We start from the raw sequence: 13,749 nt of genomic DNA, 5'->3' as shown, positions 1-13,749 counted from the left end.
TATTTCTTTCCAGTTTTTTTTTTGTTATTTTTGAGGTAGTATACAGAATTTGCTTAGTGGTTCTAGAACACAGAAAATGTTTGGCGACTGTAAATCACTTGGCATGGGTTGGTATAATATTACCAGTTACAGAAAGACCTGGAACTGGGTCTAATTCCAATTCCTATACTATTTTGTTATTGGTTTATGTCGTGTTCTTGCTGCAAGAAAATAAGAAAATATTTTTATTTGATCTCTATATAGATTGAAATGTGCATAGTAGCAACCACGTGAATGACAACAGGACAAAAATGGTTATATCGGACAGACTAAAATAGCTCTATATCTCTATATCCTTTATAATTTTATTGTTTTACTGAGTTCAATTAAACACCCGGAGATTGTATAAATATAAAACGTTATCTTAACTATAAATTATGTACCTTTCGATTTATTACCTGGAAACACAAGTCGACACCAAAATTACAAAGCAAGTTTTATTTCAGATGTGTTTAAACACGTAAAATAAGTCGAAAAATAAATGAAAGGCGAAAATGGTTGCATCCAAAGCTTTTAATTTACCGCGTAACAAGAGTCGAGTGAAAAGTCTATAAGTGGAAAATAACCTAGTAGGGTTCCCAAAATTTAAGAAGTGGTGTTATTGTAATATTTTTTTAAGGAAAAAACCTAATAATATTTTTTTTAAGTAAGAATTTAAACCGGTAGATCTATGGAGATAACGAAATTTATCGTACTAAAGTTAATCAAGATTATCGACTATTAATTTTTTAATAAAGAAATTCAGCGTTGATAATCCTTATACCTTACCTACTGGTTATTTGGAATTAAATATTACATTGTAGCTTTTTTGGGTACCCATTAAGAAGTACCCTCAACGCAAACAAAGAAATTATTAATTAATCGTTGGTTTTTTTTTTCGTTAGAAAAATAGATGGATACCTAAATATTATTGTCATTTTATTATATTTGGTAACAAATTTGAAGTTGAAATTAAAATACAAAAAGACTCCAGATAACCAATCATAATTTGATTGCTTAGTAGCGGCATCTCTTGTCTAGGTGAGCGTCCAGTGGTAGTATAGGGGATGGCAAGCAGCACGGAATGCTGTGGACCTGGGTTCGATTCTCAGCGCTGGCAAGGCTCGGATACCGGTTAAATTTCCAAATCGTTATCATGTACTTGGCGCAAAACCTTTTCATTTTGGTTTCGTTCGCGAAACCGTTATTTTTAAACCGGTTTTTAAGGGAACATTTCCATAACTTGTTTGTCAGATTAACCGGTATAGAACAATAAAAACCGGTTTATTCCAGCGCCGAATGAACGTCGCCGCCCGCCTCCGGCCGGCCAGCTGTCACTCGTCGAATAAACCGGTTTATTTAGGTTATAGTTAAAGTTCTTAAAACCGTTCGCGTTCTTATGAAAGTTCAGAGTTAAACCGAAATAAACCGGTATTTACCGCTATTTTATAAACCGGTTCCGAGCCTTGAGCGCTGGTCTCTTTTTCTGGTTTTTCTGTGCATCCATGTCTCAGTTTGTATTTTCGATATATTTAACCGATAAATTTGTATTTAAAGATGTTTACAAATGGGAAAAAGATCAATCAAAATAGTTTTTTATTTTTGAATAAATGACATTAAAGCCCAGGCTAAAAACTTGACCCTTGAAATTTCTAGCACATAATTTTACGCTTCACTATGATTTTATCTTATCTGACCGTGTAAACTAGCAGTATAGTAATTGTGTTATGTATGGAAAAGTTTCAACTTGTTATGATATTATTTTTGCTAGTGCCAAATCCAACCTAATAAAAATGATTTGAGCTACTTAGCAACGCGGCCCCCCATTTCCACTGTCATAATGTTTATCAGTGACACTTTAGAATACTTTGAAATTAGCCGCAAAATCCTTTTATGACGCTTATTTTTTCAAATAATCTATGGCGTAACTAATGACAATTTGAGATATAATATAGGTACAAGGTACTCGTACAGGTATAATACAAGGTACAGCTTGGTTTCTACTACTTTGAAAACTAGCGCTTGCTGAGCTAAGGGTTATAAATGGTCATACTTTTTCCACGTAATTTTTAGAATGCTTCGAAGCTCTGTTTGCTTTTTGCTTAATGACAAATGCGTGTTTTTTTTTTACTTTAATTGACTTAACAAACCTACACAATTAACTTTCACATATTATTACAGAAAGGAAATAATAAACCTTCGTCTGGAAGCCTGGGACGACGTTGCGATTTCCCGATAGGTAGGTACGATGTTATACTATACACGATAGCGGTGTACAACCATTAAATTTAATTATTAAGTGTTTTTATTTACATGTTATATACCTTTTCCTTTCTTCTCACTGTGCATAAATTACTGTTCGCCTTTCTTTAAGTTTTCCTTTCCTGTTTAGGTTAGCTTGAAAAGATCCCTTTTAGGGATAAGTTCGCCTTTGCACTCTTTTTGTGTTCATAATAGTTGTCAACTTTATTTTTTTAACTTTTACATATATTTAGTTTTTTAAATTTCTTTTTATGTTTAATTTAAAAAATTTACATCAATTTAATAGGTATCACAGTAGTTTAATTTCTTAAAGGAATATTTATTAAAATGATATTGTAACGGATAACTCACGTCTTAAATACGACATGTTTCGGGCTATTTCGATGAAGTCGAGCTAAACTCGGTTTAAGACGTGAGTTATCCGTTACAATATCATTTAATATGAGTGAGTCTCACGGTAGTTTCATGTTCACAATATTTATTTCATTAATTTGGTCAAATTATTAATCGGCATCAATTTTAACGCCCGACGCAAAAAGAGGATTGAACGTGCGCAGTGACAATTTGAACAAACGTTTTTTGAAATTTAATATTCGCCAAAGGAAACCGTTTGCATAACAAACGTTTGTTTTAATAAGACTTGACATAACATAACCCACTCAGAAAAATTTAAAAAACTATCTCATAAAAGGCTATGTCACAACGCTAGAATATAATTAAATTTAGATCAGTATTAAGTATCTTCTCTCTTCTTCTTAGCCATTTTTAGGGTTCCGGAGCCAAAATGGCAAAAACGGAACCCTTATAGTTTCGCCATGTCTGTCTGTCTGTCCGTCCGTGGCTTTGCTCAGGGACTATCAATGCTAGAAAGCTGTAATTTTGCACGGATATATAGGTAAGGAAAGCCGTGGTGGCAGAGTGGTTTGACCTATGGCATCTCAAGCAGAGGATCGTGGGTTCAAACCCCGGCTCGCACCTCTGAGTTTTTTTTTTTCATGTGCGGAATTACATTTGAAATTTACCACGAGCTTTACGGTGAAGGAAAAATCGTGAGGAAACCTAAACAATGTGTTAAATGGTTTAAAAGTTCCTGCCCAAGCCCCTCTCATTCTGAGGGGAGCTCTGCCCTGGGACGTATATAGGCTGGGATGATGATATAGGTAAACTATGCCAACAAAATGGTACAATTAAAAGTTCCAAAACCATTTTTTTAGGGTACCTCCCATAGACGTAAAGTGGGGTGTTTTTTTTTTCATCCAACCCTATAGTGCAGGGTATCATTGGATAGGTCTTTTAAAACCATAGGGTTTGCTAAGACGATTTTTCGATTCAGTTTTTTGCGAAATATTCAACTTTAAAGTGCAAATTTTCATTAAAATCGAGAGCCCCTTAAATCTAAACCGGTGGGTGTAAAAAAGGGTAATTGGATTCAAAATACTCAAACTTTCAAAATAATCAATACTTTCTTTGAAGAGATTTTCGATTCAGTGATTTGTTTGCGAAATATTCAACTTTAAAGTGCAAATTTTCATTAAAATCGAGCGGAGCCCCTTTAAAATCTAAACCGGTGGGTGGAAAAAAATTAAAAAATTCAGGATGGTAGTAAGTATATCAAACTTTCAAGAAAACTATAGCGGCCAAGTTTTCTTGAGAATTATTAGTAGTTTATGAGTAAATAGCAGCCTAAGGTATAAAATATACCTAAACTTTTCCGTATAAGAAATTTAAAAATATTACTTACTTAAAAATAATAAAGGATATTTTATACGAAAATAATTGTACGATTTGATAAACTTGATAAATAATAAAATGAGATTATATAATTCATTGAATAGTTTTTCTGTTAAATACGTTAAATTCAAGTAAATAGTTGTCGAAACAATAATATTCGAACTAAAAATACAAGGACCAAATATTTTATGAAAAATTTTCTGCGAAACGAAATTCTATTAAATTTCTGTCTGCGAAAGAAGGGGACACCCTCCTTCAGCTTTCTCCACTTCTCTCTGTTCTGTGCTACCTGCATCCAGTTTGACTATTCTCTTGATGTCATCCTTCCATCTCATCTGCGGACGTCCTCTCGGGCGTGTCGCGCCCCAGGGTCTCCACTCCAAGGTCTTCCTGTACCACGAACCGTGCTTTCGAGCAACGTGGCCCGCCCATTGCCACTTCAGGGTAGCTATTCGATGAACAGCGTCTGCGACACCACTTTGCTCCCTAAGCCACTTGTTTGTTTTTCGGTCCCTCAACGTTATTTCCACCAGTGTCCTCTCCACTGCTCTTTGGACCACCTGTATTTTGTGTATACACTCTTTAGTAAAGTTTCTGCTCCATATGTGAGAACTGGTAGGATTCATTGGTTAAATATCCTATCTTTTTGTTCTGCTGTGATTTCCATTTTAAAGGCAAAGTCTAGTTTCGCATAGGCGGCCCACATGAGACGTATACGTCGGTCGATTTCGGTGAGCTGACTTTCTTTCCGCATCCTTAACACTTGACCCAGGTAGACATACTTCTCCACTCTTTCTATCGCGATCTGGTCCACAGTGATCGTCGTTGCGTTTTTGTGCTCATTAGTCATGATCTTAGTTTTGCTCAGGTTAATTTCCAACCCAACCTGTAGAGATGCCTCATTTAATTCCTGGATCATTATCTGCAGATCTTCAGGATTTTCACTAAAAAGGACGATGTCATCAGCAAACCTAAGATTGTTCAAGATTGTTCAATCTAAGACCCCGCTCCTCCCAAGCAAGTCTCTTGGAGACATCCGCCAGCCCGAGAGTAAATAATAATAAGTATGGTGAGGAGCAAATGTAGCGGGTCACTCTTCATACAACCCTGTAAGCGAAGTGAATCGTTATGTTTGCTCGGCAGTGTATTAATTAGGTATGTTTTATTGCATGCGCGGGCGCGGAATTCCGTCACTCTTTAGTACGCATGTAACTTCTTACATAGTTAGCTGTGGTATTTCTTAACTGGACTCATTTAATACAGAACCTGTTCTTAGCATTGGCTTTTTAATTTGTATCTCTAACAGACTGTTCATCTATTTCACAATATTATTTCATGTTGCACTAATCTATCTTTGCTTTTTTAGGGTTCCGGAGCCAAAATGTCAAAAACGGAACCCTTATAGTTTCGCCATATCTGTCTGTCTGTCTGTCTGTCCGTCCGCGACTTTGCTCAGGGACTATCAATGCTAGAAAGCTGTAATTTTGCACGGATATATATAAGTAAACTATGCCGACTAAATAGTATCACTAAAAATACAAAAAAAAAATTTTTTAGGGTACCTCCCATAGACGTAAAGTGGGGGTGTTTTTTTTTCTTATCCAACCCTATAGTGTGGAATATCGTTGGATAGGTCTTTTAAAACCATTAGGGGGTTGCTAAAACGATTTTTCGATTCAACGATTTATTTGCGAAATATTCAACTTTAAAGTGCAAATTTTCATTAAAATCGAGCGGTCCCCCCCCGCTCTAAAATCTAAACCGGTGGGTGGAAAAATTTGAAAAAAATCAGGATGGTAGTAAGTATATCAAACTTTCAAGAAAAACTATAACGGCTAAGTTTGCTTGAGAATTATTAGTAGTTTATGAGTAAATAGCAGCCTTAGGTATAAAACATACCTAAACTTGGAAGATTCCGTATAAAATACGGAATCCTTAGAAAAATATTACTTAATTTTTCCGTAATGGCTACGGAACCCTATTTTGGGCGTGTCCGACACGCTCTTGGCTGGTTTTGTTTTTATTATCAAAATGAAAAAAAAAACCTTTAGCAACTAAACATAACTCTGATAAAAAAATAGCTATTTAGTTAACTCAAAAACATGTTTTTGAATATTTCTCATATTATGTAAAATTACAAAACAAATTTAGTGCGTTTAACACATTTAGTTTGCAATTTAATATCAGATTCTTGATAGTTATCATATAAAATATCAATGTAAATGTACAATCTATAAAACAAAATATATATCTTAAACGTTGAAATATGTATAATCGTTCGTGAATATTTGCATCTGATTTGCCTAAACGTAAAACTTTGTTTGAAGATACACAACAATAAAGTTTTTTCACTTCTCATGTTGATATTTATGCTGGATCTAGGCCACATTAAATTACTTTTTATGCTCTAGTGCATAAAGTAACATCTTCGTCTAAGATCAAGGTAATCAGGTGTCAACAGCCACAAACAAAAAAGTTTAAATATATTTTTACACTATTTTTTATTTTATTTAAAACTAAAAATTAATCAAATCAATCAAAATAAATCAATGAAACTAAAAATATATAATTATATAGCAATGCATGAAATATAAAAGGTACCTAGTAAGGAAAAAATAATTGTTCTCTCAATCGAAGTGAAAAGCAGAGTGTCAAACTCGAGCATTAAACCCATTTTCCCCTCGACGTGTCTATCCACCTGTATGAACGTCTCGGGTAAAATGGCTTGTTTTATGCTCTTGTTGTACAATCTACTATTTCCTTATATTCACCTATAAATAAAAAACTCTTCTTCGATATAAAGTTCTAAACGGCCAGTATTATATTATCTTACCGCACAACCTCGCCGAGACAATGCGTAAGTTCTATTAGTAACTCATTAGACACAGTAAAAATGGGACTAAAAAACGCAACCTTAAGCCTTATATAACCACATGACAGTCCAACCATAGCATGGTATCCAAAACTTTTTTTTAAATGCTTTAACCCGTCCGTGGATACTCAAGTGTCACAAAGGATGGAGGAAATGATAGTTGATTTCAATGCCATCGGGTGGCAATTCTAGCATTGGTATACGTCTCAGTATTTTTTTCTTTATTCAAGACTTGTAGTTTGGAAGACACAAACGTTTTTGTTAGAAAGTAGTAGATGCGCGGCGCGGTGCGTCCGTCGATAAAAAACCCGGACGGTTGGAGGCATACCTAATGGTCGCGCGGTCCGGACTGTCAAGTGGTTATTATGTAATACACTTGTTCACAATCGTTTTCACCACTTCTTTCTGTCACACGATATTTAAGACGAAAAGGGTAGAAAAAGATGGTGATAGCAATCGCGAACGGCAGCGCGTTATACAATACGGCCTATGGTTTGAAATAACGTATAACCGATTCTATTATTTACTTAACACCGTGTATGTTAAACTGGCAATCAAAGAACACGCCTGCACAATGATAAGAAAACACTTTCGCGACTGTCATAAAGAGACCTCTGACATCCACTGAAATTAATGGTGTCCCGGCCGTATGTGTGGGTACAGAATTTGGGAGGCAAAGTTAAGACCTTCTGTTACCCTTTAATGACTTTAGCAAACTATATTATACTCGTATATAAGGCTAATGACTGTATCTTGGGTGTTGTTTTCCTAAGACTGTACACATGCCCTAGCGCCAGTAACGCCAAACTATCGATCAGTCGTTTATGAGCATTGCGTAAATATTTATAAAAACTTGTTATTCCCGTAGGTAAGTAGATATAATGGTTCTTTAGAAGTGCATTCAACATAATGGTATTGTAGTAAAAAAAAAAAAAATTGACAGCAGAAAGGAAAGAATAAGAAGTCATCTACTACGACTTAAATAGTTAGGTATCCAATCCTATAAAAAATACAGGTCTCAGCGATTCTTTTAGAGTAGTTTTGGCGGTGATAAAATATATTTTTATATTCCCGAACTAGATATATCGTAACTGGTTTCTTAAGGTGCGACCAAACCGCTGCTTAAAAAACGGTGACGGCACGGAATCGCAGTGACGCACCGCATGCGCACCGTTTTTATCGCATGCTCTCCACATCGCTGCTTAAAATACGGGATCGCAGTGACGTGCCGCAAACGTCAGGTCTTTACCGAACAAAAGTCGTGACGTTTACGGTAAGTCACTGCGATTCCGCACCGTTTGCGTATTTTAAGCAGCGGTGTGGCAAGCATGCAAAAAAACGGTGCGCATACGTCACTGCGATTCCGTACCGTGGCCGTTTTTTAAGCAGCGGTTTGGTCGCACCTTTACTCGTACTTAAAAGCATAGGAGTTGTTAAATATCAAATAGCTTAGTTCATTATATGGCATGGTTTAAAATATATTCTTATTTAGTTTTATTACACTTTTTGCTCGTCACTGATGGCGAGGTCAGACGTCATTCAGCTTGATGGAATATCTACCTGATATTTTAATTAAATTAATCTCCTATCGTTATTACTATTATCATTATCGTTATTATTATTATTTCGTAGCTGAACTTATTGCTCAATCTTCACTAACACTAACTATTTAGCTCTTGGTTCTCGATTCAATGCGTTCTAAAGCGATATTCTAACAGTATTGTTTCCCGTGTTGAGCCTTCCTCCTGCTTAAATCATGCAGCGTAAATATGAAAAGTAAAGCGCATGATTAAGTAAGATGGTAACTGTGACAGATGATACTGGGTTATATTGTTTCTGCACACACCGGCGATTTTAGTGGTGGTAGGTGGTGGTAGTGGTGGTGTGTGTAGTTTCCAATCCGCATTGCGCCCGTTTGGGAACTGCAGCCCAAGCTCTCTCATTCTGAGAGGAGGCATGTGCCTTACCGACGTATATAGGCCAAAATGATGATGACTGAAACATTTGTCCAGAAATTCCGGAAAATATTACCACTGGATAGAATATTTATTATGCTTTGTGTGTAGAAGTAACAATTGACGTTAGGAACTACATTTACTTGATAAAGTGAGCGCGATAACAATGATAACATTATTTACTGCAACGCGTTGATCACAAATGTAATGCGACACCGACACTCGACAGACATCCATTCATTACTATTATCTGACAAGAAACTGTCGATAAATAGTTTTTTCTCAAACATGCTCGGAAATGTATGCGTTAATGTCACGAAATGGAGACATGAAGTTTCTCATTTATGGCTCCCTACCACCTCCCTACATTACTTCTTGGCCTAGGCCATGAAGTATGTATGAAAATCCATTATTGTCCGCTGCTCTAACTTTTTAATTTTGCTTACTAACATTAAACTGACAAAGGAAAAATTACGAACAGCCAACCACCACTACTCTATAAACATTTGCGATACTGCGATGCGATGTCTACCCCGAACTCGTCCATCAATCCCTTACTTCATGGCCTCTGCAGTAATGTACTATTACATGAAAAGAAAGAAAAGAATGATGAGCCTAAAACCATTATTATAATTTGGTGGCAAACTTTTAATTCTTATGTGAGTACAACTTAAAACTGCTTTTAAATGAACTCTTAACCTATTTACCTAGCTCCTCTTCTGCCATGTGTATTATGTACACGAAAGCTTGTATAATTTCATTTTCACATAAAGATATATATTATAAAACACATATCGTACTAATAAAACCGTGTAAGCCGTGGTGGCCTAATGGTTTGACCTATCGCCTCTCAAGCAGAGGGTCGTGGGTTTGAACCCCGGCTCGCACCTCTGAGTTTTTCGAAATTCATGTGCGGAATTACATTTGAAATTTACCACGAGCTTTGCGGTGAAGGAAAACATCGTGAGGAAACCTGCACAAACCAGCGAAGCGATTCAACGGTGCGTCCGAAGTTCCCAATCCGCACTGGGCCCGCGTGGGAACTATGGCCCAAGCCCTCTTGTTCTGAGAGGAGGCCTGTGCCCAGCAGTGGGACGTATATAGGCTGGGATGATGATGATGATGATGACTAATAAAAACGACAACAATACTCGTAACAAAATCTTTATCTACTACTTTATATAAATAAAAATGAATTGCCGAAATGTATTTTCGCGCATAACTTCCGAGACGGCACCTAACTAAATATTTTTTTTTTGTTGCGTTCGTTATTGTCATGACAAGGTTTGTGCGTAACAAAATAAAAAAAGAGCCTGGATCGGGGGCGAAGCCGCGGGCAACAGCTAGTATTAAATAAGATAGTAAGAACGTTATGCATTCTTTACCTACACTGGATTCATAGCCGGATTTGCAATGACCATTTTGCGGAAATAATGTATCTATACATCGCATGCTTAGTAATAAACGGGCCTAACTCAAAATTGGCGTAAAATTAGTAATTGTACTAAAACGGCTTATATCTGACAGCACTATCGACTCTCTCTCTTAAACCAGCCTAATCGGGTATTATAAAGGGATAGCACCACTTGGTAAGTACGTTTTACTTTCAACAAAATTGCAAATTTCATTTGGTGCTAAAACAGCTAACTTCAGCCATGTTCCGACTGACTTGCGAACAAGACGTTGGCTTTCGTGAGCCATTTGGAGATAGCTCGTTATTGCAATAAGGAAAATATGAGTATTTTGAACAACTTTTAAGCAAATAAAAGCATTTAAGTATTTGGATTTACTTCTTTTTAGCACAAAATCAAACCCAAAATGAAGTGATGTACTTAATTCGGATTGCCTCGTTTTATTAAAAATAATCCTTGAATACTTGGTGTTCTATTAAGACATGCATCATTTATTCTTTTTATTATTACGCTACATTTTGCTACATTTCGAAATAAAGTGATTTTTCAACGCAATGTTTTTTTTAAACCTTAGCAATATTATTAAATATCTAAAAATAAATTGGTTTAAAAAAAGTGCAAGTAGACATTATATACAACGTTAGGAATTATAAAAAACGTAGTAAACAAAGTTAAATCCTAGGTACCAACGGAAACGAGAAGTGCTAATTACTTAAACTTTAAACTCGATTTGCCAAAATTCGCGATTTTTGAGTTAAGACCGTTTATTACTAAGCGTGCGATATATAAAATTCAAAGTCCTGACTGACTGACTGACTGATATATCAACGCCCAAACCGCTGAAGCAAATCGCTTGAAATTTGGCATACATATACCTTAAGTGACATAGAGGTACACTAAGAAGGCATTTTTCGAAATTCCCACGGGATAGGAAATAAATATACATTTTCACTTTCAAATGGTTTTATTCCCGTAACTATATTTATAAGAGACATCAAATTTGGCATGTCAGTAGGTAATACTAACTGCTAAAAACCGTTTTGAGGATTTTTCAAAATTCCGACGGGATAGGGAATAAATATGATATTTTCACTTCAAAATGACCCTATTTCTGTAACTATTATTAAGAGACACTTCAAATTTGGCATGCAAGAAGCTAATACTAACAGCTAAAAACAATTTTCAGAATTTACCGAAATTCCCACGGGATAAAGAATAAGGCGTACTATTTTATATTAGCCAACTAGCTGATTTGGAGACTTGATATTTGAAACATATATTTCTAGAGAGTCATAGAGATAGGTAGGTAAAAAGGGATTTTTCGAAATTCCCACGGGATAGGGAATAAATGGGATTTATATATTCGCTTCAAAGCGGCCTTAACTCTGTTATTATAAATATGAGACTTCAAATGTGGCATGCAGGTAGATAACACTAACAGGTAAAAAGATGTTTCAAGTTTTCCCAAAGTTCCCACGGGATAAAACTTTTAAACAGGACTAACTAACTGAATCGTAAAACACACAAGCTAAACTATTAACCTAAGGACTGTATATTTGGCATACTTATGTAAATCTGGTGACAATATAATAATCTGGCAGTGACATCCTGGTAATCCGGCCAACGAACTCCTCAAAAGTTAATGGCACACACAAATTCTTAGCAAGATTATTCAATTTCTTTCAATGTCAATTCTTATGATAGACACCACCTGATGCTATAGCCAAGGTCGTCTGCTCATGAGGGAACCCTGGTACGTAATTTTACAGTCATGAACGTTCAGTTTTGATGATACACATAACTTAATGAAAGACTGAAATATCTAGCTATAAAGATAAGAAAAATAAAAAAACAGTGCAGCTTTCTATAGTATTTACTAATTCTTATCTCGCGGGAATTATCTAATAACTATCGTGTACGAAGTTGCGGTCAAAAGAAACACGTAGTCACTTTAACGTTTTTCGAAATTCTACTCCTGAATATGTGAAACAGCTGTTGTTCAAAGTTGGTATGAATTATGATTCTGTAGGTTGTATTTTTACTTAATTCGAAAATTTGCACCATTTGTATGAAACTTCTGTCTGTATTTGTATTTCCATATAAGTAGGTAATCTTCCGAAAAATCAATCAAAACACGACATAAAAAAAGAATCGTAGAAATGAAATCTATGTTACCCCAAATTTAGCGTGAGCGAAGCTGCGGGCAAAAGCTAGTAATAATTAAAAGCAGTCGACATCTATCAATGTAAAAATATCATATATATCTAGTTATGTATACTTATATGTGTATCTGCCTGCATTTCGACTTTTATCTCGATTTTATTTAAAAACATGTTTGTTTATTTAATAATTAGTTTTTATTTTTACACAACGGATGTCCATGGGAGGTTTCCACTGAGGAAGGTCAATTTATTCCGAAAATGTAGGTGAGACTAATAAAATTGGCAGAACATTTATTTGTGTTGCTTTTACGTAAAAGTAGCGCCGAACTTACTTAAGAAGCGACCAACGCAACTCACTGCTATGTTTAAAGAGACGTGGTATAAAATGTAGGTGATGTATAAAACGTGGTAATAAAATAGTTATTTATGATACAAGTGCGGAAAGTAGGCAATTCCCAACGAGTGGCGGAGAACTTGAAACACGAGCGAAGCGAGTGTTTTGAGCCGGCACGAGTGGGAATTTCCTACTTTCGACACGTATATCATACAACGTTTTACAATGCATTAAGCGAGGAAAAAAATCGAGGCAGTGACTACATCATTGATTTGCCATACTCCTTTTACTACAGTAGCAGGCAGTAGATATACATACCGACATGCACGCCAAACCAAAATCTTTAACGTATACACTTTATTAAACCAACTTTCATAACAATCATTGGCTCTGAAGATTAGAACAGCTACAGCTACTAATGATAGGTAAAGTAGACTTGGTTTTAGTATCGTGATTTTTTATGAATAATTATTAACCCTTGTTGCTTGACATTTACCACACTTATATTGGCTAGTCCTTATGGAGGAGTGCACGCTCCTATAATGCTAAATATCAGTGCAACCCGTGAATAAATCCCTGTAATAGTTAATTATCATCAATGAACTGAAATAATTTCCTTGCTCACCCGCGACCTTACGATAGCTAAGCTTATGCAAAATATGCGTGTTCATGCAAATCCTCCACCTCCACACTGTAAGAACACACACAAATCACACAAACCCATCTATCACCACCACCACACTACACTGACGCGTTTCGAACTCAACCAGAGCTCATCTTCAGAGTGACACAACCGTACACCATGCTACCAGTTGTCAGTCTAACAAATCTCTTTCCAAATTTATATAATATCAATTTCAAGGTATCCAATAAAAAAAGAACTATCAAAATCGGACCACCCTGTAAAAAGTTATATGCCTGGTCATTCATTACAATCAGTGACTGAACAATTAATGATCCTCTGTTTTCCTACCCTTAGAGTAGGCTTTTTTTCGAAATTTAT

At 35.8% G+C, this 13,749-nt stretch overlaps 1 protein-coding gene across 4 annotated transcripts in view; it reads left to right on the top strand.

The window, feature by feature from the left end:
* The window catches only part of kcc (solute carrier family 12 member kcc), a 414,959-nt gene that overhangs the window by 179,959 nt on the left and 221,251 nt on the right, over window positions 1–13,749 (top strand). The gene's annotated exons all lie outside the window — the stretch shown is intronic.

Source organism: Choristoneura fumiferana, chromosome 18 (genome assembly GCF_025370935.1).
Source record: "Choristoneura fumiferana chromosome 18, NRCan_CFum_1, whole genome shotgun sequence".
Classification (NCBI taxonomy): domain Eukaryota; kingdom Metazoa; phylum Arthropoda; class Insecta; order Lepidoptera; family Tortricidae; genus Choristoneura; species Choristoneura fumiferana.
The sequence above is the reverse complement of the archived record's forward strand: the minus strand, read 5'-3'. Positions and strand labels throughout refer to the sequence as shown.